The sequence below is a fragment of the Myotis yumanensis genome, unplaced genomic scaffold, assembly GCF_028538775.1.
Source record: "Myotis yumanensis isolate MYYU_CA2020_CCGP unplaced genomic scaffold, mMyoYum1.0.hap1 SCAF_21, whole genome shotgun sequence".
NCBI classification, from domain to species: Eukaryota; Metazoa; Chordata; class Mammalia; order Chiroptera; family Vespertilionidae; genus Myotis; species Myotis yumanensis.
In genome coordinates, this window is record NW_027223772.1 from 3,172,941 (window position 1) to 3,186,349 (window position 13,409).

Genomic DNA, 13,409 nt, shown 5'->3' on the forward strand with positions numbered 1-13,409 from the left:
AGAAGAATTCAGAGAAAATATAGTGCACCAAAACTGATTGAAAAGAAATAAAAGGGATCTTAGCAACCTGATACCATTAAAAGTAATTGAAACACTACTTTAAAGTCTCGCCACAGAGAAAACACCAGCGTCAGACAATTTGCCCATGAGTTATACAAAACAATCAAGGAATTCCAATCATTTAAGAAAACTTCCAGTAGGTAAACGAGAGAACATTCTCTAACTCATTTTTGTGACGCTAACATAACTTTGGTACTAAAATCTGACAAGAACCATAAAAGACAATAAAATTACAAATAAAGTCATTCAGGAACCTACAGAAAAAAATCCTAAGTAAACTATCAACAAACCAAATCCATATGTGTATAATATATAAGATAATTTTAACCAAGTTGGATTTATCTCAGAAATGTTAATGTTATTTTAACATTAGAAAATAAATTAATGTAATTCACCATGTTCAAAGCTTAAAGGTGATAAATCATGATCTCAATAGATAAAGAAAATGCATTCAATATAACTCAACAGCCATCCATAACTAAATTGTCTACAACACACAGGAAACATCATCTGAATGGTAAAGTGTTGAAAGTTTTGCTTTGAAGCTCAGAAAGATTGTCTGCTGTGACTGCGTCTATTCATCATTGACCAACAGAAGATACAGATATGAGTTAAAGAGGAGGAAACAAACTATTTTTCATACTGAAAGAATGAAAGTAAATGAGTAGAGCAAATTCGCTGAATTCAGAATCAATGTACAAAAATCAATCGCATTCATCATATCTATGAGACGTTTCGAAATGTGGTGCTAGAAGTGAGCACTTTGATAATATAAAAAAATATATTTGGAATAAGTTTTGAATAAATCTCACCAAAGTTCTGTGAGAGCATTATGCAACTTTATTGAAAGACATTAAAGAAGACCTAAAATAGAGAAGTATATCATTTTCATTGACTTCAACACGCAATATCATAAAGATGTCAATTCTCCTAGAATTTATCTATAAATTCAAAGCAACTCTAATAAAACGCCACTTTTTTGTTATAACTTGAAAAATCAATAATAAAATTGATAGGAAAAAGCAAAGAAAACTTCCAAAGAGGAATGAACAGATATCAAAACTAATATAAAGCTCTAGAACTAAGACCATGGGATTGCCATGTCTAGACAAACTGTTCAGTGGAGAAGAGAGTCCAGAAACTGACCACATGCTGACTAATACGATTCTTACAGAGAGAAATGGAGATGAGCGGGAAGCAATGGACGTTTCAGAGATGCTGAGACAATTGACTATCTATATGAAACATCCTGTACCTCAGCTTTACTACACGTTCAAAAATCAGTACCAGCCTGGTCCTCACTGTCATGGCTCAGTGGCTGAGTGTCGACCTACGAACCATAATGTCATGGTTGGATTTCCGGTCAGGGCACATGCCCAGGTTTCGGGCGCAATCCCCAGAGGCAGCCAATCAATGATTCTCTCTCATCATTGTTGTTTCTCTCTCTCTCCCCCTCTCCCTTCCTCTCTGAAATCAATAAAAACTATATTTTAAAAAATAGTACCAAGTGGACTTAAACATAAAAGCAAGCTACACTTTTAGAAGAAAATGCAGGAGAATATTTTTAAGACTATGGTGTTAGAAAAAAAATGTCTTAAACAAGGATTAAAAAGTGTAAACCATAAAAGAAACATTGATAAGCTCAACTATCTTAAATTACAAACATGTGTTCTCCAAAGACATCATTTTAAGAATAAAAAAAAAAAAAATACAAGCCACAGCTGGAAGGACATTTGCAGCACATATAACTCATAAAAGGTTAGTGTTTAGAATATATAAAAATGAAACAAACAAATTAAAATGTAGACAAAACCTTAAAAATATCACATCAAAGGAAACAAAAATGTCAGCAAATATATTGTAAATGATTTTGTCTCATATAATTGAAGAAGAACAAGTTAAAATGACTATGACATGATATTTCACATTCATAAGGTTAGGAAAACAGTCCGCCAAATCCTGGCTGGACAAGACTGAGGGGAAGGAAACATTTATGTGTCGCTGTTAGAAATGTCACCTAGTATGTACCGCCCTCACAGGTGTCATGTAAGTGATGAAAGGGGGCGTATGCACATCCTCTGTGCTACACCAATCTCTCCCCTGGGGATGTACCCCAGAGAAACTCGTGCACATGAACTTCAAGAGCTGTGAGCAAGAATGTTTACTGTGGCGTGATGGAAAGACCAAAACACTGGAAACAACCTAAGTGGCCACCAACGCATATGAGTAAGTTGTGGCATAAGCTCCACCATTAAAATGAATTAATTGCCACATGGACGAAGCTTCAGTGCCTGCTGTTGAGCAAAGTACACCTCCTGTATTTAATTGCTTAACATTTAAAAATGCAGAACTAAACAATATATTATAAGGTTATATGTAAATATCTTTCAACTGTTTATTAAAAGCAAGAGGCAAATAAAATGAAATTTGGAAGAGCAGTCACCTGTGAGTAAAGACGCCCTGGGAGCAGTAAGTGGCGGGAGGCATTCAGGCAACCTCTAAAGCAATGTCAATATTGGTTTTCTTAAACTGTGTAATTTGCATAGAGGTGCTCATTATGTCCTTATTCTTCATACCTCGTTTAAAATATTACTTTTTATCAATTTTTTTTTGAAAATGACTTTTAAAACATACACGCGACTTGTCCCTCCAAACCAGCACTCTCCACATTTTCCAGTTTTGTTAACAAATCCATCATCGGTCAGAACAGGAAAAGGCGTGAGCGATGTGTAGGTCTGCTGGAGGAGTCCAGTGAAGGCACGGTGGAATAACCATGCCAGAGGAGAAGCTGGAAAAGCAAACGTTCTAGACCAGTGGTTCTCAACCTTCCTAATGCCGCGACCCTTTAATACAGTTTCTCATGTTGTGGTGACCCCCAATTTCATTGTTACAAATTGAACATAATTAAAGCATAGTGATTAATCACAAAAACAATATGTAATTATACGTGTGTTTTCTGATGGTCTTAGGCGACCCCTGTGAAAGGGTTGTTCGACCCCCAAAGGGGTCGCGACCCACAGGTTGAGAACCGCTGTTCTAGACAGACCCTGGGAACAGGCTTCCCCCTCCATAAGAATGGGCTGGGTACTTTTCATGTGTAAGTAAAATGGGTTATGAAAAAAAAGAACCCTCATGAAGATCTTACCAGATCAGCCACAGTAAAGGTGAAGATAACCAAACAGTGGTCTAGCCCTCTCTGAGGTATTTGTTCAAAGCAGCATCAATTCTCAGTTGTTTAAAGACTTATGAAAGATAAGCTAAGGAATGGTTGACAGGGCCCTGAGGCTGCAAGCACTCCAATAGCACGAGAGTGCCCGCAGGCAGAGGTCTGAGGGTGGGGCCGGGTAGAGAATCTGCACATTCCACCCAGGGACCTCTTCACAGCCACAGCCAGGCAGGGTTCAGGGGAGAAAAACAACCATGGTCTGCAGCCAGGAGCCCCACTCACCCTGCAACTTTCCGGGGTGGTTGACTCCAGACCCTGGGAAGCTCCACGAGGACCTGCCAGGCACTTGCCTGTCCTCCATCGCTCCTTGGCATGAGCTGACCAATGCCACAAAGGACCCAAGTGACGCATCTCAGTGCAGAGCTGCGCTTTGTTGTTTGCCTGTCACATTCTCCCATTTTGTCATGCTTCCCCAAAATGAAGAAAGGACACCTCGGTGGGCTCATGGTGCTGGCGGTGAGACAGGCCCCCCAACATTCCCCGAAGTCAGAACAGGCCCGGGAGCTGACGCTGACTTGGAGATCTGCGGTCCCTGAGGAGTAGCACTGGCTGCCCCATCACTGAGGTCCCAGAGGGTCAGGACATGACAGCACCCTCGCCTCCCACCGCTCCTCCTGCCTCGTGTCAGAGGGGACGCCCACCAAACTGCAGGTTAGAGGGGTGACCCCAGTCCCTCTGCCCCGCAGTGTGGTGGACAGGACTTGGAGTTCTACCATAGCATCACTCCCACAGTGACGGTCGGGAATGAGATGTGTAACTTGACTGTGGAAGCTGTCGCTGACGTATGAGAGGTTGTGAGGGGCACTCTTTCCCTGATCAGGCCTCACAGGCGGCTCTGCAGCTGTGAGCAAAGAGGAGCTGAATACGGTGCATGCTCTGCCTGGAACTGCTCCCTGGTGCGTGGCCACCTCCACCGGAGGGAGACAGCATTTCTCCCCTGGAAGGTCAAATGTGCTCACCTCATCCAGCAGTTCACTTTCAGGGCTGCGCCCACCACAGGTGGCTCCTCTCTGTAAGTCAAATCGCCTTGACAGCAGCCTGGTGACATCCCCCCGTCAGTCAGTGTGACATGGTGAGAAGAGCAACGGCTTAGGAGTCTTCAAAATCTTCAATGAACCCTCTGAGCCACTCACCTGACCTTGGGTAACTTGAGTATGTCTCTGAGCTTTAGCCTCCTCATCTTCGTTACTTATTTTTAAATTCATTTAAGTTAGTTTTTATACAATCTTATATTGGTTACTAGAGGCCCGGAGCATGAAATTCATGCATGGGGGCGGGGGGGGGGGGGGGGGGCGGACCTTATATTCTGCCAGGAATGACAAACAATAAACAAAGTGGGAAATATACATCACAAGGTGATAAATTCTCTGAATAAAAATGAAGCAAAAGAAGAGAAATATAAAAGAGTAGATCCTCAGTGGGGCAGGGAGTGTGCTAACATAGATAAGGAGATCACCAGGAAATAAGCATCCACATTATACCTCAAACCAGAAGAACTGCTTTCTTTAAAAGAAAAACAAAACAAAACAAAAAAACCCAAACCGAACAACAAGCAAGCTCAGAAATTGAGACCCTGCCTTTAAGTTCATAATTTCCAACTCCCATTACACCTTTCCCCTGTGAAATCTACTAACACACAGCACTGAGGTTCCTAAAGAATGAAACTTTCTTCCCCACCTTCCCTTTGAATTTTCCCACTGGGCCAACAATTCCCAGCTATGATATAACAAACATAAGAGCACAGCTCTCTTTGAATGTGAAAATCTTTGGGGACATTAGAAAATTTCCGTCATATTCAATTTATCAAGAACATATTGGACATACTTTTAAGCACACCTTGAAACTTAAAACCTGCAGAAATGCATTAATGGTACTACAACCAAGTCAGAAAAATCAATAGAAAAGGATTTAGGCACTTTAATTTGTTTCCTCTCCCCATAAGGATAGCTTTTATAAGGCAGAACTCTGCATTAAGTTTTTTTGAGTATTGAGCTGGATAATACCCTAGGCACTACTGACTCAACCCCCTCATTGCATAAGTGGGGAGCAGAGGTCCAGAAAGTTTAATAATAATAGCTGCTTATATTAATGGAGGCCTATGTGCCTGGAAGTATGCCAAGTGCTTTATTCTCTGTATTAATAAAGGTTCTTTACTAATGACCTATAGGGTGTGTGTGTGTAGAATATATATATTTCAAGAGAGACTATGAGACAGAGAGAGTGTGATAAAGAAAGAGAGGGAGAGAGAAGGAAAAAACGGGTTTAAGGAATTGACTCCCAATAAATTGGAATTGATAGAGCAGGCTGACAAGCTAGGACTCAGCTAGGAGCTGATGTTACAACCTTGAATCTGAAATCTGCAAGCTGGAAACTCGGTTGCAGTCTTGAAGCAGAATTGCTTATTCTTTGGGAAATCTCAGTCTTTGCTTCTAAGATCTTCACTTGATTGGATGAGGCCCACTCACATTATGGAGGGTAACCTGCTTTACTCAGAATCGACACATATTATAAGTACCTTCTGAGCAATATCTAGATGTTTGGTGTTTGACCAAACAACTGGGCACCAGAGCCCAGTCAGATTGACGCATCAAATTAATCATCATAGTTCCTTTATCTTATTTAGTCCTTATGAAGTTGGCATTATTATTGCCCACATTTTACAAAGGAGAAAACGAGAGCGCTCAAAGATCTCAGGCACTTGTCTAGGTTTCATCAGTAGGAAGCATCCATGAGGGTTGGCCTGACACAGAGCCCACGTATTTCGAACCATCTGCTCTCTTGCCTGAGGTCTCTCGGTTAGCTTGGAGGTAGGTCCAGGATCCATGTTTTCTGAGTCGTATGTCCATCCGAGTATACGGTTAACTCTCATCGGATAAAGACCACCGAGGACACTCCTTATTAACTTGTTGCAGCAAGGAGACCATACATGAAGGGAATCCACGGGGCATCTCACCAGCCAAAGGAAAAGATAGGACTATGGGATTGGAAGGGAAGTAAAAATAAGCCATTGTTTGATAGGCTCATAGCCAGACAGGACAACGAATAGATGATTAATATAAGGTCTGGGTTCAATACTGGACTCAGAGTCCTATTTCCTTGGTTACAACAAGTTCATATAAATGCAGAAAATTAGGTGTGAAAAACCCCTATCTGACACTCTGCCATTGAAATCAGTCTGTTTCTCTGTCTCAGTTTCTCAGATCTCCCAGGCAAGAATGAGATGTTCTAATGTGGATAATTTCTCATCACTATGCTTTTTTTAATTAACAAAAACAGTTTTCACAGGTCCACAGCTCTAGGTGTCAGCATTAGGCTAGGTGCTACGTAGACAGAGCTGACTAAGACACGCTGGATTCCTGCGGGGGAAGAAAGGCACACTCACCAAGCAATCACAATGCAACCTGGCGGGTGCAGGAGCCGGAGGGTGAGGGGGAGAAGTATGTCGGCCTCAGGCACCCAGAAAAGATGACTTGAATCAGAACAGGTGAATCAGAAGAATGAGTGGTTCACCAGGGGGGGGAAATAAGACAGGTTTATGTCCAAACAATTACAAGGTAGTATAAGTAATAGAATGGAGGGCTTAGTAAAGTGCTCGGATCCTCACTAATTCTGCCTGAGAAGTCAGGGAAAGCTGACTCCTTCCAAAGTCTTATGCTCATTGAGGCCCCAGACTATGACAGATTCTGTCTCTTCTTTTGTAAAGCCCTCTCCCTCCACCCAGACACTATGCTCACTGACCTAGCGACCACGACTTACTCTTCCAGTCTCAGCTGATCTATGTCCTCTTGGAAGCCTTATTCTTTCAATAATAATCCTATATAATAAAAGCCTAATATGCAAATCGACCAAACTTCAGAATGACCTGGCAGGACAACCAGTCTCTATGATGTGCACTGACCACCAGGGGGCAGACGCTCAATGCAGGAGCTGCCCCAGCCCTCAGGCCCTGACCCAGTAGTGATGATGGGGGTGGGGCTGGCAAGCAGGCGGTGCCAGGCCAGCCAAGAAGGGTACCAGCAGGGGCCCCCCAATTGCCCCACCGGTCACCCCGCAGATCGGCCCTGATTGCCGGCCAGGCCTAGGGACCCTACCGTGCACGAATTTCATGCACCGGGCCTCTAGTAATAATATAATAATTATAACATTGACTGAGTAATTTCCATATGCCAGGAATTGTGCCAACATCATCACATTTAATTATTATAAGAACCCCATGAGAGAAATGCCAGTCCGGCATTTTATGCAGGCCATTCAAGATTAGTTAAGGAATATGTCCAAGTTTATTCAGCTCAAAAGTGGTACAAGCAGGATTTGAACTCTGTCTGATTCTTACATCTTAACCATAAAAATTTCTAGAGCATTTTCAGGCTTATGCAAGCAGTATTGACCATACCCTTTTTTGTGCCAACTCCTTTGTGCAAACTTCTTTGTGTCTTTATGTAGCTGAGTTATGGCACCACCTTCAGGCTATTAATTACATTTTTACCTGCCTCACTCCTCCAGGACACTCTGAGGTCTTGAGAGCAGGTGTTTACTTGATATCTATCCCCAGTGCCTAGAACTGCTACCTACACACGGTAGACAGTCAGTAAATATTTGTGAATTAATGAATGGATGAATAAAACATTTATAAAGAACCCACTATGTGAAAATCCACATAGGTCACTGTTAGATATGTTGTCTGAACATGAATTGTGAAGGTTAATGTCATACCCAGGCATCCATGGTGGCCAGGGGAGGAACTGAGCAAAGGAGTGGACAAGCTCCAATGTTAAAGCTGCAGCATCACTGTGCTTTCGAGGATTGATCCTGGCATCCCTTTCTTATTCTACCAAAAATCCCCCAGCTGGGACATGGCCAGGGCTGTTGGAAAAGGAGGTGCCCCTTTCCTAACGAGAGAGAGAGAGAAAACACACATGTTTTCATGGGAATATCTTGGCACCACTAGTTATCTACAGTCGGTTGCCTCCTGAAAGCTAATCCCCACTAACACAGGTCCTCCCGCCCAGTCACCCCAATCCCTGTAAAGAAATGGAAGCAAGTAGAACCAACAGAAAAAGGTGCGCACTGCCCCTGCAGTGCTCTCTTCTGGGACCTTTCTGCCCTGGGTTATTGGTGCTCTGTCTTTCTGCTGGCCTTTTCCTGCTTTAATTTAGAGCTCTTCTTTTCCAGTCTCAGGGCTCTGATTGGCTTAACAGCCAGGTGCTTTGGAAGAGCCCTTGCTCAGCAGGATGTGTCTGTCCTTTGCAGGGACACTGTATCCCCATATACCATGTCCTCTCCCGAGCTGTCTGTCGCTTCACATTTTATCCTCGGCACTAACATTGGCCTTCAGTTCACAGAGCTCATTCTGCAGCACCTGTTGCATTAATAGCTAGAACACTCAGTTCAGCCAAGGGCCAGGCATTCACCAAGCATTGTTCTCAGGCAGTAAATAACCAGGTAGCAAGGGGTTATCTTTGCAGATTACACTTTCCTGGTGTTACCAACTCCCAAATAGAGAGAATGTCTGTGAAAATACATTTCCTCTATACGTGGTAATAGAATGACATTCCTTCACTGAAATAATTATACTGAACTCATCCTATAACATAAAAAGGGAAACCTATATTGAACAAGACTAGCAGAACATGGCAGTCTATTTGAAAGATGGCATGGAATTCTGCCTTGTTTTTTGGTGACAAGACATTTTATAAGAACAAGAAGCAAAGCATCTTCATGTCCCCATTTGTTTTGATCTTGATAATGCCATGCAATAGCCAGGGAATAGCTTTGAAATCAGACATATCTGAGCCAAAATCCTGGCTCTGCCCTTTAGCAGTGTTGTGACCCTTAAGCAAATGACTTCACATCTCTAAGTTCATTCAGTCTCTTCACCTGTGAAATAAATATATTAACTCACTATCTTATAACATTGTGAAGAAATAAGAAAGATAAGTTATACGAAGTACCTAGTAGCATTCCTGGCACAAGGAAGGTGTTCAATAAATAGAAACCCCTTTACATAGGAGATGGCACATAGGAAAGACCCAAGGCACGGTTTCTCTGTTTATCAGCTACACTTCCATTGTTCTTCTTCTGTCCCTCCCCCCAACAATCCTGTAGCATGAATGACTGGCTTAGCAGTAGAAACATTACCCCTTCCTTCTCCTACTGCCATGCTAAAATATCAACTCAAAAACAGATTTGACCATAAATAAAGGTTTATTTTAACATACATTCAGGCTTTGAATTTGCTAACAATCTCTGGTAAGTGAAGCAGTCAGTAGACACCTTATCTATACTGCAACCCTTAAAGGAAGATTTTTCATACACTTTCTCCCTTCTCTTTGCCAACTCATAGCCATGAGTGCATTGTACCACCATGCAAAAGGACTTGACTTCTTGAGCTTCAGTTGATTTTTCACTTCTCTACAAATTATCTCCTGCCACACAATCCATCTGTATTTACATTATCTGATACCATATTTTTTTTATTTCTTACATGTAATTAGGGCAGAATAAAAGTTGTTAACCTGTGGGTGTTGTCAACATTCACAGTATGCCACTAATGAGATCTTTGGCTTGACCCCTTTCCATCTCTTCTCTGTTCTCTCCCTCCAAGAGGAGCCATGCTTACAGATCAGCTCTGAAGCTTTTGAGATGGACAATCAAAGGACAGGAGGAGAAATGAGGAGACATGCAAGAGAAGTATAGAGAGTCACTTCTGGGGGCCAGAGAAGACTTTCAGGAGCGCTGAAGAGATGGGAGTGGGATCGATTGCAATACGAGGGGAGTGAAATGAAGGAAATTTTAAGAAGTATTTCTAGAGTGTTTGGGAGCACTTGATAGTATTCAAGGAATATAAGTGGACAACTTGAATTATTTCTAAATTCCTTTTGATGGCAAGGATTGTGTTCTTTGGAGCTCAGCTTTGAACTCATCTTGAACTATATGGATATGGCATTACAAGTCTTATTTCCCCCAAGTTGGCTATCAGAGTTATAAGAGCAGGACTTTATCTTAATTTTATTGTATTCTCTAAGCACCTAGAATAAGTGCAGCACATGCCTCACTCCCTTAATAGCACTTTGTTCTCTTGACTTGATTCATTTTGATATTGTCCATCAAACCAAACAGGACCTCAACTATAGTTTGGGCCAATCAATTTTCTATTTCCTTCTCACATAGATGATAGATGTATTCTTAAATACAGGTGAGGTGATTAAAAGGTGCTGCTCCATATGAGTCCTAGTCTCTTAACCCAGGAATATGTCCCTGTGTACGCAGAGAACTTGTAGATATGCCTAAATCACTGTCAGTGAACTTGGGGAACCCTGCAGTGCCAAAGAGCTCCTGGAAAATTGGATACAGGCAAGTGTCATTTGGTTTTATAAAAGAGAAAGAATGTGTATACGTGAACCACAGAGCACTGAGCTTGACATCAATCTGAGGCAAGATCCTAGAATAAATTTTTTTTAAAAACAATGGCTTCTGAGCACTCAGAAGAGGAAGTGGTAAACTCAGCATGAGCTCACTAAGAATAGTCCTGTCAGACTAACCTCATTTCCTACTGACAGAGTTACTGCATGGGGAGATCACAGAAACAGAGTACAAATAGCATTTCTAGATTTCAGAAAAGCTTTTGACAAGTTCACATGATACCCTTGAAGGCAAAGCAACCTGAATGATGTAACAATTGCCTAGGCTTGTAGTCAATGGAATATTAGTATCAAAAAGAATTAAGAAGTCATTATAAATTCAAGAAAACGTTTTCATACAATCAACATTTTTCCAACGTCCTATGCTAACCACTATGCCGAGGGCTAGTGCTTCGACTGTATAGAAACTGGAGGAAACCAGACTTGGCAGCAGCAGCCTTCAAAGTCTCCATCTGTGTGATCTGACTTTCAAAAGTGTCAATATAAACCTGAGATATGCCGACAAGTCAAGTGTCTACAATGAGTGAGGCAGTGTTTCTGTTCCTCTTCACGCAGGTCGCGCTCACCTGGAGCTCCACACAGCAAGAGAGACTCTGGATCTTATCCTGAGAGGAGTGATCAGGAAGATGGGAAGACATGACTAAAACCGTATTGGGAAAACAGAATGAAATGTTGAAGAGGGAAACCACAGCTGCCCAGTGCCCTCCATGAAGTGGAAGTGAGACAGAGTAGGAATTCCAGATGTGCTACTTGCAAGGGGCTAGGGTTTTCATAGACAGAGCTGCTGAAGTGTGGACTGGAAACAAATATAGGGTGAGTGGCTGGAACCCATAACTTGTAATCTTAAAGTTTTTCTTTCCTGATCACGGATGTGTAATCTCCCAAAATTAAAGAGTGTACAACCTCCCTTGGCTATCTATTTTATAATTTAACTGTAAGCTACTATAGTTTTTAAATTTATTTTAAATTATGAAATCTATTGAACATTAATTTTAAAATACAGAGAAAACTAGAACCAACACATACCCACTACCCAAATTTATTTTATCTGGATGTTTTGCCATTTAGGCTTCAAATTATTTTTTAAGGAATAAATCATTATAAATATAGTTGTGTTTTCTTCTTCCTCACCCAGAAATAGCATTATCTTAAAGATGGTGTGTGTGTGTGTGTGTATCTTGCTCACACATTTTATTTATATGATATGTGTTTATCTCCATAAATAACTTATGATTATTATAATGAAACAAATACAAAGGAGTCCAGTTTAGTGGAGGAGTTAGGAAACCTTCACAAAGGGGATGATGCCTAGTGTGGAAGGTATGAGTTGTCCAGGTTTTGTAGGAAAAGGAGGGCATTCCAGGTAGAAGAAACAGCAGCCTCAAACTCATAGACACAAGAAAAGAGTTGAAATTAAAAAAACAAAACAAAACACTGCAAATGAGTTCATATCACTTGAAAGAAAAGGAAAATTGGGAGTGTGAGAAGATGAAAATTGAGAAATCAACAAGGACCCAATTATGAAAGGCTTTGTCTCAGAGAGGGCCACTTAAGCATTTTCATTAGGGGAATAATATGACTTATATGCAGGCTAGAGAGATAAACCTGGTGGTGATGTGGTTAGAACGGAGGGGGGCGGGCTATAAAGACAGAGGGCTGGGAGTCAAGTTAGCGAGTATTAAAGAAGTCCAACAAAGGGATAATGGGAGCTTAAAATAAATCCGGATGAGGAGGACAGATTGAAAACATCTTTAATATTATTGTGTATACAAGGGCATATTTTCAATAATGGCGGGAGATATTTAAAGAACTTACCCACTAGACTTGTAATTATATTTCAAGGAATAATTTGTAACATGACATATCTTAATTATTATAAGAGTGTACTGGATTATTAACAACATTATTAAATAAGATGTAAAATAATATAGCATAATATTTATGAATATTAAGAAAAACTGTCATATTACTGTAAACAGCTTTGAGTTTTGTTTAAGATACCCATTTAATCATTGAATAATTCTTTATAAAACAATTTACTAGTAGTGTTGTTTAGTTGGTCCTTATACATAAAAATAAATATACATTTTTAATGAAAAGTAAATTACATCATATCAATGTAAGCTGTAATTAAAAACATAGCTTAATTAGCCCAGCTCTTTTTGTTTAGTTTGTTTTCTTTTCTTCCATTTGCCTCCATTCCCATGGAGAAAAGGATATGGGGTAAGAAGAGAGTGGATTTTGCTTTTATTGCATAAGGATAAGATGGAAATCTGACTCCTCCATCAGCTCCCAGAAATAGCTCAGAAGAGTGCTCCAAAATACTGGGTACCAGACACAGATGTTCTCACATTCACAAACCAAATTAGATTTCCAGGAACACTCATTTGATTAATTTGGTCAATTCAGTCTATTTAGTTTTCAGAAGAAACATGTGTTGTTGCTGTTGTTAATGATGTTGTTTGCAATGTGTGACTCTAAAGTAATTAGTCATTTGCCTTTTACCTTTCAACCATTTTTATGTGCTGGACAGAGAGAGTATAAGAAAGTAACATTTGTTAAAAATGGGAGCTGTTTCATTTATTGGTACAGTTTAGAGACAGAACAATGGGAGATTTAGATGACTTAATTATCAAGAGGTATCAATTATGTAAATGAGCCTGATGGTAAATAAAGCATCTTTTCCTTACAAAAGTGTTCCC